Genomic DNA, 17,074 nt, shown 5'->3' on the forward strand with positions numbered 1-17,074 from the left:
GACTCTTGAGAGTCCCTTGGACTGCAAGGAGATCCAACCAGTCCATTCTGAAGGAGATCAGCCCTGGGATTTCTTTGGAAGGAATGATGCTAAAGCTGAAACTCCAGTACTTTGGCCACCTCATGGGAAGAGTTGACTCATTGGAAAAGACTTTGATGCTGTGAGGGATTGGGGGCAGGAGGAGAAGGCGATGACAGAGGATGAGATAGCTGGATGGCAACACCAACTCGATGGACGTGAGTTTGAGTGAACTCTGGGAGTTGGTGATGGATGGGGAGGCCTGGCGTGCTGCGATTCATGGGGTCGCAAAGAGTCGGACACGACTAAGCGACTGAACTGAACTGAACTGAGTGACTTCTCATACTCAAACAGAGAGGCAGCAAACTGATATTGATTTCCACATTTTTGAAAGTGTTACAGGACCATGTTACCCCAAATGCTTGGAAACCCTAACCTAGCCCCAGGTCTTTGTTTCAGAATTGAAAATTATTTGACTTTCAGAAGTTAAATTGCTTGTCCAAGGACACACGACTACTGCACATCCACCATGAGAATTCAACTCTTAGCTCTCACAACATGCCTCATTCTTTAAGTGCAAAACTATCTTTACTGATGGAAAGAGGAACCTATTTTCCATATAACTTTTGAAGAAAAAGTAAAAGTGAAGTCGCTCAGTCATGTCCAACTCTTTGCGACCCCGTGGACTGTAGCCTACCAGGTTCCTCTGTCCATAGGATTTTCCAGGCAAGAATATTGTATAAATTTTATTCATTTATAATAAGCATATTAAAATCCTCCCAAATGATGACTTTATGGAAAAACTTGATTATAGATCTTTTAAAGATTTTAAAAATAGGTTTCCTACATTTAAACATTTCATATTTTCCATTTATTTTCAAATAAATTTATTTTCATTAAAAATAATATTATTTGCAAAAAAACTCTAGAAAATACAGCCATAAAAGCCCTATAATTCCAGAGAGAATCATACTGCTACTTTAGTATAGTTCCTGCTGGATATTTTTATTTGTCCATTTTGCACAGTTGAAATTATATTGCATATTTCCTCTCTCTTCATTTTACTTATTTCAATTTTTAAGAAGTAGTACATTCACATAATTTAAAGCTCAGTGACGAGTATTTTCTGACCTCTGCCTTTCTATCATCCAGTTCTTCTCCCTAACAAAAATTAATATTTCCAGTTTTTAAAATTTTTGATATATGCATCCTTGTAGAGATATTTTATGAATTGTGCTCAGGTTCTTTTTCTTAATATTAAGACATAGGCATTTCCCAATCTTTTGTAAAAATCTTGTTCTTTAGGAGCACATAATACTTCATTATGTAAATATACCACAATTTATTTAGTCATGGTTACATATTAGACATTAAAATTATTCTCAGCTTTTTTCCCCATAACTTTGTATATCCTAGTGCTTAAGCTAAAAGAATGCATTAACCTTTTCCTTTTAGAAATTTTAGGACTTTGGCAATAACTTTCCTTGAACAGATTAAGTTCATTTTACCTCTATTCCCAAAAGCAAATCTATTGCTTCTTCTGCTGAAATTAGTCAGCCAACCTGGGGTTGAAACAATCTTTTACCCAAATGAACTGACCTCAGGTGGATACATCACAACATCTATACTCAAAGAAAAACATCCCTTGCTCAGTGTTCCATGAAAGGTAAGCACTGGTGGAAAAAACTTTCCAGGAGGAGATGGATAAGCTCTGAGCATCTAATGTAAAACATAGTGATGGCAGTTGCTAAGTACAGTTGGGCTTCCCAGATGGTGAAGAATACACCTGCCAGTGCAGAAGTGAGTTCCATCTCTGGTCGGGAAGATCCTCTGGAGGTGGAAATGGCAACCCACTCCAGTATTCTCGCCTGGGAAATCCCGTGGACAGAGGAGCCTGGCCGGCTACAGTCTATGAGGTCGTGAAGAGTTGGAAAGGACTGAGAGTGCACACATATAGAACAATAGTTAGGCCAGTTTACATTTCTCTATATTCTTAATACTGAGTACACATGAATTAGAGTCACTAGGCTTATACATGCCTAATACATAGGATTTATGAACCTCATATACTGATTAATGGCCAAGTGTTTCTACTCAAACTGAGACCTCACCAGAACCAATTAATCTTAATGATCTCAACTTCCAGTTAAAAAAGGAACACGTTCTGGGGCTCTAATATAGAGTAAGGTCACTACATTTAGTAACAGTATATACCTTAAAGTTGTAAGAGTAGATCTTAAATGTTCTAACCACACACACAAAAAAATGTATTTACAAGAGGTGATAGAGGTGTCAACTAACTTTATAGTGTTAATCACTTTGTCATATATATATATAATCATCATGTTGTATCGGAGAAGGCAACGGCACCCCAGTCCAGTACTCTTGCCTGGAAAATCCCATGGACGGAGGAGCCTGGTGGGATGCACTCCGTGGGGACGCTAAGAGTCGGACACGACTGAGTGAGTTCACTTTCATTTTTCACTTTCATGCATTGGAGAAGGAAATGGCAACCCACTCCACTGTTCTTGCCTGGAGAATCCCAGGGACAGGGGAGCCTGGTGGGTTGTCGTCTATGAGGTCGCACAGAGTTGGACACGACTGAAGCGACTTAGCAGCAGCATGTTGTACACCTTAAGTCTACACAGTTTGTTGTTGTTCAGTTGCTAAGTATGTCTGACTCTTCGACACCCTTGGACTACAGCACGCCAGGCTCCTCTTCTTTCACGATCTCCCAGAGTTTGCTCAAATTCATGTCCTTTGAGTTGATGATGCTATCTAACTATCTCATCCTCTGTTGTCCCCTTCTCCTCCTGCCTTCAATCTTTCCCAGCATCAGGGTCTTTTCCAATGAGTTGGCTCCTCTCTCAGGAGGCCAAAGCCTTGGAGCTTCAGCTTCAGTCCTTCCAATGAATATTCAGGGTTTATCTCCTTTAGGATTGGCTGGTTTGATCTCCTTGCTGTCCAATGGACTCTCAAGAGTCTTCTCTAACACCACAGTTTGAAACATGGTATTAAACATCAATAATATCTTAATAATGCTGTGGGGAAAGCTTGCTGATTTTTTTGTTGTTGCTTTGGGGTTTTAAAAAATATATTTATTTTATTTATTATTTATTGTTGGCTGTCTCGGGTCTTGGTTGTGGCATGTGGGATCTAGTTCCCTAACCAGGGATCAAATCCAGACCCCCAGCACATTGGGAGCTCAGAATCTTAGCCACTGGACCACCAGAGAGATCCTTTAATTATTTAATTATAAAAAAGGAAAAAGAAAATTGCCAACCTTGAATTCTATACTAAGTGACATTGTCTTCCATAAACATAAAATAGATATGCTCAGAGAAACAAAAATTAGAGAATTCATCAGCAGCAATCTTCAACAAATAAAATATTATTTTTTAAGCAGAAGGAAAATGATTCCAGACAGTAAATTAGAAATACAGTAAAAAAAAAAAAAAAATGAGGGGCAATTAAAAAGGTTAAATATGTTGGGTGAATCTAAATAAATGTTGGCTATATAAAAGAGTAATACACAGTTATTTAAGAGAAAGATACTTATTATAAGTTCCAAGATTACCACTATAGAATTTGAAAAAGAACATATGAAAAAAAAAAAAGGAACATATGACTTGCAACGTAAGAAGAAGAAAAAAGATAGGATAACTATTTTTAAAGTTCTCAATCTGAAACTAATCAATGAAGGGGGAAAAAACAGAATAGGCAGGATAAACAGAAAAACGTATATAATATTGTAGAATCAAAACTACACATATTAGTAATTACCTTAAATGGAAACGGATTAAACTCCCCAATAAAAAGACTTAAAGGTAAGACAAAGATGGAGAAAGATTCATCTATCATATAAACATAAATTTTTAAAAGTTGGTTATAGGTATCTTAATATAAGCCAAAATAGACATAAAGTCAAAAGCATGATTAGTATCTTTATAATAATAAAATGCTTTATTTAGTAGCTCAATATAACAGTTTACACTTGTATGTACCTAATAAATAGCTTCAAAACATGTAAAGTAAAAAATAACTGGTCTAAAAGAACATAAAAACAGATTCATAATCATATTAGGAAATTTTAATATACCTATCCTGATAGATGTTTTGAATAACATAAATACTAAACCCGAATATATATTCATATATAAAATTCATTATAACGTATATCCAGATTCGAAGGATTGAAATTCTACAGATTATGTTCTTTGACTACAATGCCATTAAACCTTAAATCAAATAACAATGAAAAAACCTAGAAAATTTCTATATTTTAAGATTAAGAGCATACTTCTAATAACCCATAAGTCAAAGAAGAAAACATGGTGGGAATGGAAATTTTGAACTTAATGAAAATGTAAATTATCAAGACTTTTGGGATGCAGAGGAATTTATAGGTTTAAAGACATGCATTTGGAAAGACTAAAAGTCAATGAACAAAGGCATTTAAAGAAATTAGAAAAATCATGGCAAATAAAACTCAAAGTGAAAAGGAGATAATAACGGAAAGAGCATAACGAAATAGAACAGAGACTAGATTCTCTGAAAGCCAAACAGAGAGTCAACGAAGTCCCAAGTTGGTATTTTCAAAAGACTAATAAGTTAATACAGCACTGGCAAGACTGATAAAAGAAGTCACACAAAATGTGAAAAAAGAAAAAGACGGACCCTAACAATATTAAAATCTTCTGAACAATTTTATGCCATTAAATTTGAAAATTTCGATAAATGGATAAATTGACATAGGAAGAAATAGAAAACTTGAATATTCCTTCATTAATAATTTTGAATCTATAACTTAAAGCCTTTCAACAAGAATGCTCCAGGACAGATGACTTTACAAGCGCATGCGTACAGATGATAAAAGAAGAAATAATGGCATTTATACAGAAACTAAACGCTGGGAAGGAGGAAGCGCATGTCAGCTCCTCTTCTGAGAGATGTATAACCTTGCTGCCAAAACTTGACAAGAACATATGAAAGGACGATTCCACGCCAACCTTTCTCATGAAGATGGATTCATAATCCACATTATTAGCATAACAAAATTAGCAATTTATAAAAGCATAGTGCATCCAATCCAGGTTTATTCCAGAAAGAGAAAATTGATTTAAAATTAAGAATAATTAGTGCAAGTCAATATGTTTATCAAATGAAGGGATGAAATCATATGATCACTTCAACAGAGGATAAAATTCAATATCCATTCACAATTTTAAAAGTTTAGAAAGTTAGTATTAGAAAAGAATTTCCTTAATCTGATTAAAGATGCCTAAAATATTTCTTTAACAAATATCACTCTTAATAGGGAAAACTTTCCCCCAGTAATTTAAATCAAGAAAAGATGTCCACTCCAGCCACTTCTGTTCACTGTTGCACTGGAGGCCCTAAAGGCGCTGTTCATCACCTCAGATCAGGCCTGGCATGCACTTGGTGTCAGCAAAGCATTCACCAAAATTTACTTGGAAATAATCTGATACCTAAAAAATAAGCATTGACGTTAAGGCAATAGGGTAATCATTCCCTAACTACTTTGCTCCAACCTCCTGTTCTTCACAGAGCCAAGCTTTTCGAAAATATGGATCAGATCATTGTTCAAGACACCCAGGGCGTCTTCATGACTCCCCAGACTTGCCTGACTGCTGATTGCATTCTGCATTCCTCTTCTGGTTCTCTGCATCCCAGCCCTAGTCCTCAAAGACCTGCTCCTTTCACGTCTAGACCTCCGCACACTGGGGCCATCTCCACCATCTTCTCGCCTGGTTCATCCTTCAGATTCTAGCTCGATAGCTTTCTTACCACCTAATCAAAACTCAAAAAGTCCCAGTAGTAATGTGCCTCCTGGCACCCAGAACTTGCTTCCTATTAATGACTCTTCAGTAAGAGGAACCATGGCTACTTGGAGAAACGGCTGGTTCTAGAACTGGTGCAGAACATATACAAATTGAGCCTGGAGCATCTAACAATGTCAGGAAGTAAAGAACCACATGCGCACACCCACGCACACACACCCATCCCACAGTGGCCCGGCACAGGAGCCAAAAAAAGCTCCAAGTGGCCCCAGTCGGAACAATCAGAATAACACTACGAGTAAGGAAGTGTGTATTACAACCCTGAGTACAAAATAAATATGTGGGAATTCATGATCAGAGAAATGACTGAATAAATTAGTAAGTATGGGAGAACTCTGTGCAGAATTCCAGGTAATTTTTGTAGATATCCTGCCTTCCAGGAGGAGGATGGGTCCTTGCTTCTTGCGTGTGTGTTGCCCATTGTAACTCCTTCCCAACCAGGCAGAACTGAAAGGGCAGGGGTCGGGGAAGTAACCTTACTGGGGAAGCCTGCCAAGCCCTGTGTTAACCAGATGATCAAGGTCGCCATCAGCATGAGAAGTTGTGCTGACAGTCTGTGCTTTCGATACGATGAGAAAGGCATTGTACCTCTGTGGTCTCCTCTTCAGAACCCATGACCCAGCCTAACTGTGAGGAAAGCATCAGACAAATCCCGTTTGAGGGCCATTTTACATAATATCCGACCAAGACTCTTCAAAAATGCCAAGATCATCAGAAACAAGGAAAAAAAATCTGTGAAACTGTCACAGCCTAAGGGGATACAATCACTAAATGTGTGCAGGGACTTGAATGAGATCCTGGAACAGAAAACGGACATTAGGAAAAACTAGGGAAACCGAAAAAAAGACCTCAGTTAACAAAAACGTATCGGTGTTGGCTCATAACTGTGACAGGTGTGCCATGCTAATGTGGGGTGTTAACACTATGGGAGGGACTTCCCGGGCAGCGCACTGGTTAAGGCTCCTGGCTCCCAGTGCGTGGGACACAGGTTCAATCTCCCGTTGGGGAACTAAGATCCTCCATGCCACAAGGTGCGGCCAAGAAATAAACAAGTAATAAAAATAATAATAGTGGAAATGCTGTGGGGAATATGTGGGAATCTTCATGCTATCATTGCAATTTTTTCTGTAAATCTAAATTCATGATAAAAAAAAAACTTTATAAAAAACAGCTGCATGCATGCTAAGTTGCTCCACTCAACGTCTGACTCTTTTCAACCCCATGCACTGCAGCCCACCAGGCTCCTTTGTCCAGGGGATTCTCCAGGCAAGAATACTGGAGTGGGTTGCTGTGCTTGCCTCCAGGGGATCTTCCCAACCCAGGGATTGAACCCAGGTCTCTTACGCCTAACCTGCATTGGCAGTGGGTTCTTTACCACTAGCGCCACATGGGAAGTCCTAAACAAGTCCTGAATACTAACAAAATGTATAGTATATATAGTAATGTATAGTATACTAATATGGTATACTCCCCACCTTCCAGAGATGAGTGCAATTGTGTGGTAGTTTGAGCATTCTTTGGCACTGCCTTTCTTTGGGATTGGAATGAAAACTGACCTTTTCCAGTCCTGTGGCCACTGCTGAGTTTTCCAAATTTGCTGATATATTGAGTGCAGCACTTTCACAGCATCATCTTTTAGGAATTGAAATAGCTCAACTGGAATTCCATCACCTCCACTAGCTTTGTCCGTAGTGATGCTTCCTAAGGCCCACCTGACTTCACATTCCAGGATGTCAGGCCCTAGGTGAGTGTGAGTGATCACATCTTCATGATTATCTGGATCTTGAAGATCTTTTTTGTATAGTTCTTCTGTGTATTCTTGCCACCTCTTCTTAATATCTTCTGCTTCTGTTAGGTCCATACCATTTCTGTCCTTTATTGAGCCCATCTTTGCATGGAATGTTCCCTTGGTATCTCTAATTTTCTTGAAGAGATCTCTAGTCTTTGCCATTCTGTTCTTTTCCTCTATTTCTTTGCATTGATCGCTGAGGAAGGCTTTCTTATCTCTCCTTGCTATTCTTTGGAACTCTGCATTCAAATGGGTATATCTTTCCTTTTCTCCTTTGCCTTTCACCTCTCTTCTTTACACAGCTATTTGTAAGGCCTCCTCAAACAGCCATTTTGCTTTTTTGCACTTCTTTTTCTTGGGGATGGTCTTGCTCCCTGTCTCCTATACAATGTCATGAACCTCCGTCCATAGTTCATCAGGCACTCTGTCTATCAGATCTAGTCCCTTAAATCTATTTCTCAGTTCCACTGTATAGTCATAAGGAATTTGATTGCAGTCATACCTGAATGGCCTAGTGGTTTTCCCCACTTTCTTCAAGTCTGAATTTGGCAATAAGGAGTTCATGATCTGAGCCACAGTCAGCTCCCGGTCTTGTTTTTGCTGACTGTATAGAGCTTCTCCATCTTTGGCTGCAAAGGATATAATCAATCTGATTTCAGTGTTGACCATCTGGTGATGTCCATGTGTAGTCTTCTCTTATGTTGTTGGAAGAGGGTGTTTGCTATGACCAGTGCATTAAGTCATTTAGAATGTGTAATATTTCATTTTTAAAGGCTAAACTATAAGGCAATTGTGTGCAAGTAAAAATGTTGATCCTCTCATGATGGCTACTTCCATGTGTTTTTTTGGTGGGTATCAAATTGTTTGAACATAACTTTTCCATGATCCTGCTCTTCTGGTGTCTGAGCATGTCTGGAGTGTCCACAGGGACACTGTCTTTGGGGAAGCAGCAGAGCAGACTCATGGCCAGGTTATGTGTGCTCATAGCTTCCTGCAATTTTCCTTGATTTTATAACCACAGTTTTTCCTGACAATTTAATGCATATCTTTTGGAATAGATGATTAGTTGCTTGAGAGTAGGGATGATTGTATATACACTGATTAGCAAGGAGCCTGGCACACAACACATGCTTAGTTGCTCAGTTGTGTCCAACTCTTTGGGACCCGGTGGACTTTAGCCCGCCAAGCTCCTCTATCCATGGAATTCTCCAGGTAAGAAAACTGGAGTGGGTTGCCACTCCCTTCTCCAGGGGCTCTTTCCAACTCAAGGATTGAACTCTGCATTGCAGGCAGATTCTTTCCCATATGAGCCACCAGGAAGCCCCCTGGCACACAATATGTGGTCAAGAAATATTTCCTGGATGAACGACTGAAGGGCGATAACTTAAAGACTCTGCGATCGGACAGCAGAGGTACCCAGGTGCTGTTGCGCTGAGTCGTGTCTGACTCTCTGCGGCCCCATGGACTGCAGCCCACCAGGCTCCTCTATCCATGGGCTTCTCTGTTCAGGAACCCTGGAGTTGTTGCCATGTCTTCCTCCAAGGGATCTTCCTGACCCAGGGATCAAACCCAAGTCTCTTGTGTCTCCTCCACTGGTTCAGTCAGTTCAGTCGCTCAGTCGTGTCCGACTCTTTGCGACTCCAAGAATTGCAGCACGCCAGGCCTCCCTGTCCATCACCAACTCCTGGAGTTCACTCAGACTCATGTCCATCAAGTTGGTGATGCCATCCAGCCATCTCATCCTCTGTTGTCCCCTTCTCCTCCTGCACCTAATCCCTCCCAGCATCAGAGTCTTTTCCAATGAGTCAACTCTTCCCATGAGGTGGTCAAAGTACTGGAGTTTTAGCTTTAGCATCATTCCTTCCAAAGAACACCCAGGACTGATCTCCATTAGGATGGACTGGTTGTATCTCCTTGCGGTCCAAGGGACTCTCAAGAGTCTTCTCCAACACCACAGTTCAAAAGCATCAATTCTTCGGCACTCAGGTTTCTTCACAGTCCAACTCTCATATCCGTACATGACTACTGGAAAAACCATAGCCTTGACTAGATGGACCTTTGTTGGCAAAGTAATGTCTCTGCTTTTGAATATGCTATCTAGGTTGGTCATAACTTTCCTTCCAAGGAGTAAGCTTCATTTAATTTCATGGCTGCAATCACCATCTGCAGTGATTTTGGAGCCCCTAAAAAATAAAGTCTGACACTGTTTCCACTGTTTCCCCATCTATTTGCCATGAAGTGATGGGACCAGATGCCATGATCTTCGTTTTCTGAATGTTGAGCTTTAAGCCAAATTTTTCACTCTCCTCTTTCACTTTCATCAAGAGGCTTTTTAGTTCTCTTCACTTTCTGCCATAAGGGTGGTGTCATCTGCATATCTGAGGTTACTGATATTTCTCCCAGCAATCTTGATTCCAGCTTGTGCTTCTTCCAGCCCAGCGTTTCTCATGATGTACTCTGCATAGAAGTTAAATAAGCAGGGTGACAATATACAGCCTTGATATACTCCTTTTCCTATTTGGAACCAGTCTGTTGTTCCATGTCCAGTTCTAACTGTTGCTTCCTGACCTGCATATAGGTTTCTCAAGAGGCAGGTCAGGTGGTCTGGTAATCCCATCTCTTTCAGAATTTTCCACAGTTTGTTGTGATCCATACAGTCAAAGGCTTTGGCATAGTCAATAAAGCAGAAATAGATGTTTTTCTGGAATTTTCTTGCTTTTTCGATGATACAGAGGATATTGGCAATTTGATCTCTGGTTCCTTTGCCTTTTCTAAAACCAGCTTGAACATCTGGAAGTTCATGGTTCATGTACTGTTACAGCCTGGCTTGGAGCATTTTGAGCATTACTTTACTAGCATGTGAGATGAGTGCAATTGTGCAGTAGTTTGAGCATTCTTTGGCATTGCCTTTCTTTGGGATTGGAATGAAAACTGACCTTTTCCAGTCCTGTGGCCACTGCTAAGTTTTCCAAATTTGCTGGCATATTGAGCGCAACACTTTCACAGCATCATCTTTCAGGATTTGAAATAGCTCAACTGGAATTCCATCACCTCCACTAGCTTTGTTCATAGTGATGCTTTCTAAGGCCCACTTGACTTCACATTCCAGGATGTCTGGCTCTAGGTGAGTGATCACATCATCGTGATTATCCGGGTCGTGAAGATCTTTTTTGTACAGTTCTTCTGTGTATTCTTGCCACCTCTTCTTAATATCTTCTGCTTCTGTTAGGTCCATAACATTTCTGTCCTTTATGAGCCCATCTTTGCATGAAATGTTCCCTTGGTATCTCTAATTTTCTTGAAGAGATCTCTAGTCTTTCCCATTCTGTTGGTTTCCTCTATTTCTTTGCATTGATCACTGAGGAAGGCTTTCTTATCTCTCCTTGCTATTCTTTGAAACTCTGCATTCAGATGCTTATATCTTTCCTTTTCTCCTTTACTTTAGGCAGATTCTTTACCACTGCCTCACCTGTGAAGGCAGAGAAGGCAATGGCACCCCACTCCAGTACTCTTGCCTGGAAAATCCCATGGACGGAGGAGCCTGGTGGGATGCAGTCCATGGGGTCGCTAGGAGTCGGACACAACTGAGCGAGTTCACTTTCACTTTTCACTTTCATGCATTGGAGAAGGAAATGGCAACCCACTCCACTGTTCTTACCTGGAGAATCCCAGGGACAGGGGAGCCTGGTGGGCTGCCGTCTATGGGGTTGTACAGAGTTGGACACGACTGAAGCGACTTAGCAGCAGCAGCACCTATGAAGCAGAGTTACCTGGACCTGAGTGTAAATTCTAGTGTCCCCACTTACCAGGACTGGGGACAACCATTGTGCCTATTCCAAAAGGTGATTTATGGAAAGATGTGCTTCCTGAGGCTTCTTTGTAAATGTTAGGTATAATTTTTATTAGGTGCTATTGAATGAAAGAGATTAATATCTGTAGAGGTCTTATAACAGTTTCTGGCGCAGGGCAAGTCCTTTTTGTCTGTATTTATTCATTTTTTTTAATATTGCTGTTTACCAAATTAAACTGTATTCAGTTTGCACAGTCTGCTAGGGAGATTCTTTGGAAATGCTTTTACATTCTTTGGAAAGAGAAGGCCTAAATCCTCATTAGTTGAAAATATATTACTCTACAATACACGTTAATTCAGAAAGGAGCCTGGTCCGAACACCTTTGTAGCATTTATGGAGAAATAATTTGTTCTGCAAAAAGGAGATCATTAAGAAAATGGTTTTAGAGTACTTGGCTACACCATTCATATATAATGAACAATCCAACTTTGCAGGGTTTTGTTATTCATCTGACAAACAGTGGTTTTCAAATTCTTTGGTTCTGATCAAGTGTAAGAAATGTCTTTTACATTATGACCTAATGTATAATAATATACGTATGTATGAACGTGGGTGTATACATACCCATATGTGTGTATATACATATATATAAACATATACATACTTATCTATATTTTTAAAATGTGTGTATATTTAATGGAAACAATAGTTCCCTGGGAAGATCCCCAGGAGAAAGAAATGGCAACCCACTCAAGAATTCCTGCTTGGGAAATCCCATGGCCAGAGGAGCCTGGTGGGCTACAGTCAGTGGGGTCACAAGAGTTGGGCGTGACTTAGTGACTAAACAGCCACCTAGTCCCCTAGTGGAGAATGGGTGCACTCTTGTTCCTTCTCCGAGTCCATTCCATTCTATGCATTCCATCCTGTCTCACTTCAAACTGCTAATCAATATCTACTAATGCTAATCAACATTGTCTAAAGCTCCACTACTGGTTTGAAATCTGTAGCTTCATTTAAAACAAAAAACAAAAAACAAAGAACCCACCACCACCACAAAGAAAACCGTCCTAAACCAGTTCTCAAACTTCCGTGTGCATCAGAATCGCCTGGAGAACGTGTTAAACAGATTGCTAGTAGGCGGCTGGTGGTAGAGAATTTGTCCTTCTAATAAGATTCAAGGTGAACCTGTTGCTACTGGTCAGGGGACCACAATTTGCGAACCTCTGCACTGGGGAATACTAGTGATTGAAAAAAAATCAAGCCCCAGTAAATGTTTCTGTTTGTGGGTGTGGTCTGAGCTTTATTTTCAAATTCACTTACTCTTTGCTTTAGGTTTCAGCCCCCACCTGCTCTGTTCCTTGGCATATTCTGAGTCCCACTGCTTCCTCTGCACCTGGTGTTACCAGTCAGACTGTTTGTACTCATCTCTGCCCATTTGGTCCTATTGATAATCTCTTTCTCTCTAGAAAAGGCCAGAAGGTAATAAGATTACTGGGATGGTCTCCCCTGAATGACAAACATAATGACCCACCCATCACAATAATTCAGGGAACATTTACATTCGATATTTTTTTCAGGAATCTAAAATGAATTAGTTGCTGCTGCTGCTGCTTAGTCGCTTCAGTCGTGTCTGACTCTGTGCAACCCCACAGACGGCAGCCCACCAGGCTCCGCCGTCCCTGGGATTCTGCAGGCAAGAACACTGGAGTGGGTTGCCATTTCCTTCTCCAATGCATGAAAGAGAAAAGTGAAAGTGAACTCGCTCAGTCGTGTCCGACTCCTAGCGACCCCATGGACTGCAGCCCACCAGGCTCCTCCGTCCGTGGAGTGGGATGCCATTGCCTTCTCCAAAATGAGTTAGTTACTGCCCTGGTATAAAGTCAACCGAATGTCAAAGCAGTGTCTCGAGATTGTTTACTCGTTATGAATTTTAGTTCTGTTCTCCTTTCAGAAGGTGGAACAATGTATAAAGTTACAAATGAGAAATTTTATTAGTCTTGATCAATTGCTTCCATCAAAGAAAAATACCAAAGACATATAACAAGGATTCTTTTGGTAGAACAGCTTTGGCTTAAAGATAAAAAGGAATTGTGGTTAAACACTAAATCCAGTTGAGGAAGAAAATAACCCTTGACTATAAATTGATGAGGTTTGACCAATGGTGGAACCTCAGCCTAAGAGGAAATTGGTGAAACCAAATGTGAAGAAGTCTCAGAATTGCTATCTCTGGGGCACAGAGATCAAATAGTTGTAGCATTTGGCCAGGAAACAGCAACGTGGCAGCCGGATTAGGCACTTGTTCCCACACAAAAGAGAGAATAAAATCTGGAACTAAGATGGATGTAGGCAGGGAGAAGTTGCTGGTTGAAATGGGGAAACTGATGATTTGGCCAGGGAGGGAAACAGCAGCTGAAATCAGGAAACAGAGGTTGCTGGTTGTCTAGAAAAGTGGGGGCCACTGGCATCCAATTCAAGCTTGCAGGGAAGACTTGGTTGGCTCTAAATTCAGAGAAGGGCCTAGCACCTGAATTTATTTTATGAGTTTCCTGTGTTTCTCTGTTTTGATTTGTAAGGCCTGAAATTGTCTTACTTTCTTTTGAGTGATTGAGATAGGAATTTCCCCAAGTTTTATGGGTGAATACTCTAGAACAAGAATGGCATTTAACTTCTCTTTGGTCTCAGTATGCACAAACCAACGAACTTAGGTCACTTCTTGATAAAAACTACAGTTAAACTTTAGGTTTTGGTGGAGGTGGCCAAGATAGATTTTGCTTTGGGGGGTGCATAATGAAGGGGATCATTATCGGCCCTTTTCCAAGCCACCCAACCTTAAAATGCCTCCAACTCTGAGAGCAGTGGTTGCTAGAGCTTGGCTTCTTTTGTCTTTCCTGTCCCATCCCCCATCTCCTTTCGGAAGACTTGGGATTCAAATGTAGATGAAACGCAGATTCTTGGGAGAATGGAGGAAGTGATTGGCTGGAATGTCTTGTGGGGAAAGGAAAGAACTTCTAATTTAAGATATTAGCCATTGTTCTGCCAAGGTGCGGAGCGGCTGTAACTCCTGATCGGAAGAGTCTTGAGTGGTGCCGACTGTCGATTACCCACTGTCCGTATAAATTTGGAAAAGGAGTTAGCTGGTGTCTGCTGGTATCCACCACACACTCACCTCAGGTAAGAACTGAAGCTTAGAACGGGTAGACGTGTGTTTTAATCACACGTGTCCATCTTCTTCTCGACATTTCGGTAATCTTTAAGATTTGTATATTTCACTAGTACAAACTGTTGTGCCGCATGTATTTTTGGCACAACGCGGATATCTCCCTCGATGAGTTTAGGGGATGTGATTGCACTTTTACTCTCAATTCACCGAGAAAGTACTTTCACAGCACCCACACACGTGGTCATGGTAACTACTGCAAAACTTCACTTTTTGATAAAAGGTGGTATAAATTTAAAGCCATTAAATGATCTTGGACATATCTGCTTCTGTTATGATTACCGCTAAGATGTTTATATTTAAAAAGTGAGGGGATAGAGTAGAATTTGCTTAAAAGTAAGACGGATTAAACTCACGAGGTGAAATACAAAAACAAAACCGTATTTAGGTGGCTGAGAGGAGCCAAGTGGACAGCTGAGCTCAATTTCTCAGTCACCAGTTGGGTACTTCAGTACAGGTCTCCTCTGCCTTGTTCTTAAATTAAGATGGAAACCGGCTCATCCTGGGAGGAGAGAGAGAGATGAGCTTAGGGGAATGGCTTGCTTACTCCTGGCGTGTTACCGAGGTGACTTCTACCTAGCGGTTACTCTCAATATTTATGCTGGTCGCAGCAGCATAAATAATCCAGGTCATCAGGATTGAAGGTCCATATACATCGGCTTTTTGGAGTTACTTTTTTTTTTAATGCTGTAATCCTCCCTTTTTCCCTACAGCGAGGGACGTCTCCTTGTGTTAGGGTCGCATGTGTATCAAATGGACTGGCCCCATATCTGAGAGTAGCAGTTGTGGATGTCTTGCTCCCCTCCCCTCGGTAACAGTGGGGGCTTTATATTTACTTCGGTCTGTGACTGTATGGAGGCTTCCAGTTGAGATGTGTGTGTTCACTTTATACTGAGGGTCCCTCTTTTCTTATGCGTGTTTTCTTGGGCTTGTGTGACTTCTGAACCACCTCTTGCAAGTCAGTGAGCACCGGCGTAGCTGGGCGACCACCACTTTGAGACTTGGAGGCTACAGGGTGCTTAGTCTTTGCCTTCAAGGAGCTTACAACTACGGTTGACGAATTTGTGTGCCAGAGAGGCGATAAGCAGATGTAGCAGATAACACGTTCAGTGAAAGGGAAAGAGGTGCTCGTGTTTGGAGGGGAGAGAGAATTGGCTAGGCGGTCAAGGGGAGCTAGCTCCTGGACGGGTTGAGAAGGTGGAAACTTTGCGATGCTGTTGTCAAGGCGTAAGATACTGGAGTCAGAGCTGAATTAGGTGTCAGGGGCTTTGCTGTGGACTCCCGGATTCCAATTCACAGAACAAACACCCTGTTTTGTAGGTATAGTGTGGGGCTGGAGCGTCAAACTTGAAGATGCGATCTGGGAGAAAGGTCGTAGTCTAGGAACGAGGGGTGGGAGAGAAGAGTGGACAGGACAGAGTCCGCAGAGGGGAGCGCCGAGTGGCTGCGGTGACTCATTCGGTCCTGGAAGTCAGAAGGCTTTGCTTTTGGGGTGGCGTCGGAGCAGGAGTTCACGATTGAAAGGGGGGGCGCATTCCAGGCAGAGGGGGTTACAGGCGGCGTGGAGACAATGGTGATTCGACTTGAAGTGACTAAGGGCAGGCGCTGCGCTCGTTCGTGGGCGTGGGTACGCTGGAATTCCAATTCACCGGTGGTGGGGGGCAAGCTTCTTTTGTAGGTAGAGGACGGTGTAGCAGGCAGGACAGCGGGGTCTGTGAGAAGCCTTTTGGTCATTAAACTGCGTACGGGGCACCATCGAACGGGGTTTGAAGAAGGAAACCGGTGGGAGGAGCCTTGTTTTTCGGAGGTCGGTTTCTAGCTCACTGGAGCCCGGGGCACCAGGAACGTGGCGGCCGGGGAGGATGCACCGGGGGCGGAGAGGGCTGGGTTTGATGGGGGGCCACGTGAAGCGGCCTGTCCGCAGGGCCTCGCGAGGTCCCCATTTCCTCGCAGGGAGGCTGGCGGTCGCCGGCTGTTTGGGGCAGCCGGGCCACGCAGCCTCTTCCTCGTTCCGCAGCGATGAGGACACGTCCAGGGTCCCGGCAGGTGTGCCCAGGGGCCTGGTCCACTATGCCCCTCTCCCGCGGCGAGTGCAGGGGGAGCCTGCCCATCGCCGGTCACCGAGCTGTCCCCGCCGTCTCCCCGCCACCCCGCCCCGCCCAGGAGAACCACGACTGACAGCCCCGTTCCCTTGGAACCCAGACTTTTCCCCGGAGCCCGGCCCCTCCTCCCAGCTCCTCTTCAGGGGAGGCGGGCGCTCGAGAGGAACAGGGAGGCCCGGCGCGGGGGAAGCTGCGGGCCAGGCTCAGGCGGCCGCGCCCTCGCGCCGCCCCGGCCCCCGCCCCCCGGCTTGCCGCCGGGCGGGCGCGCGCTCCGGCTCCGGGTCTTGGCGGCGGCC

This window comes from Oryx dammah, unplaced genomic scaffold, assembly GCF_014754425.2.
Source record: "Oryx dammah isolate SB20612 unplaced genomic scaffold, SCBI_Odam_1.1 HiC_scaffold_11, whole genome shotgun sequence".
Lineage (NCBI taxonomy): Eukaryota > Metazoa > Chordata > Mammalia > Artiodactyla > Bovidae > Oryx > Oryx dammah.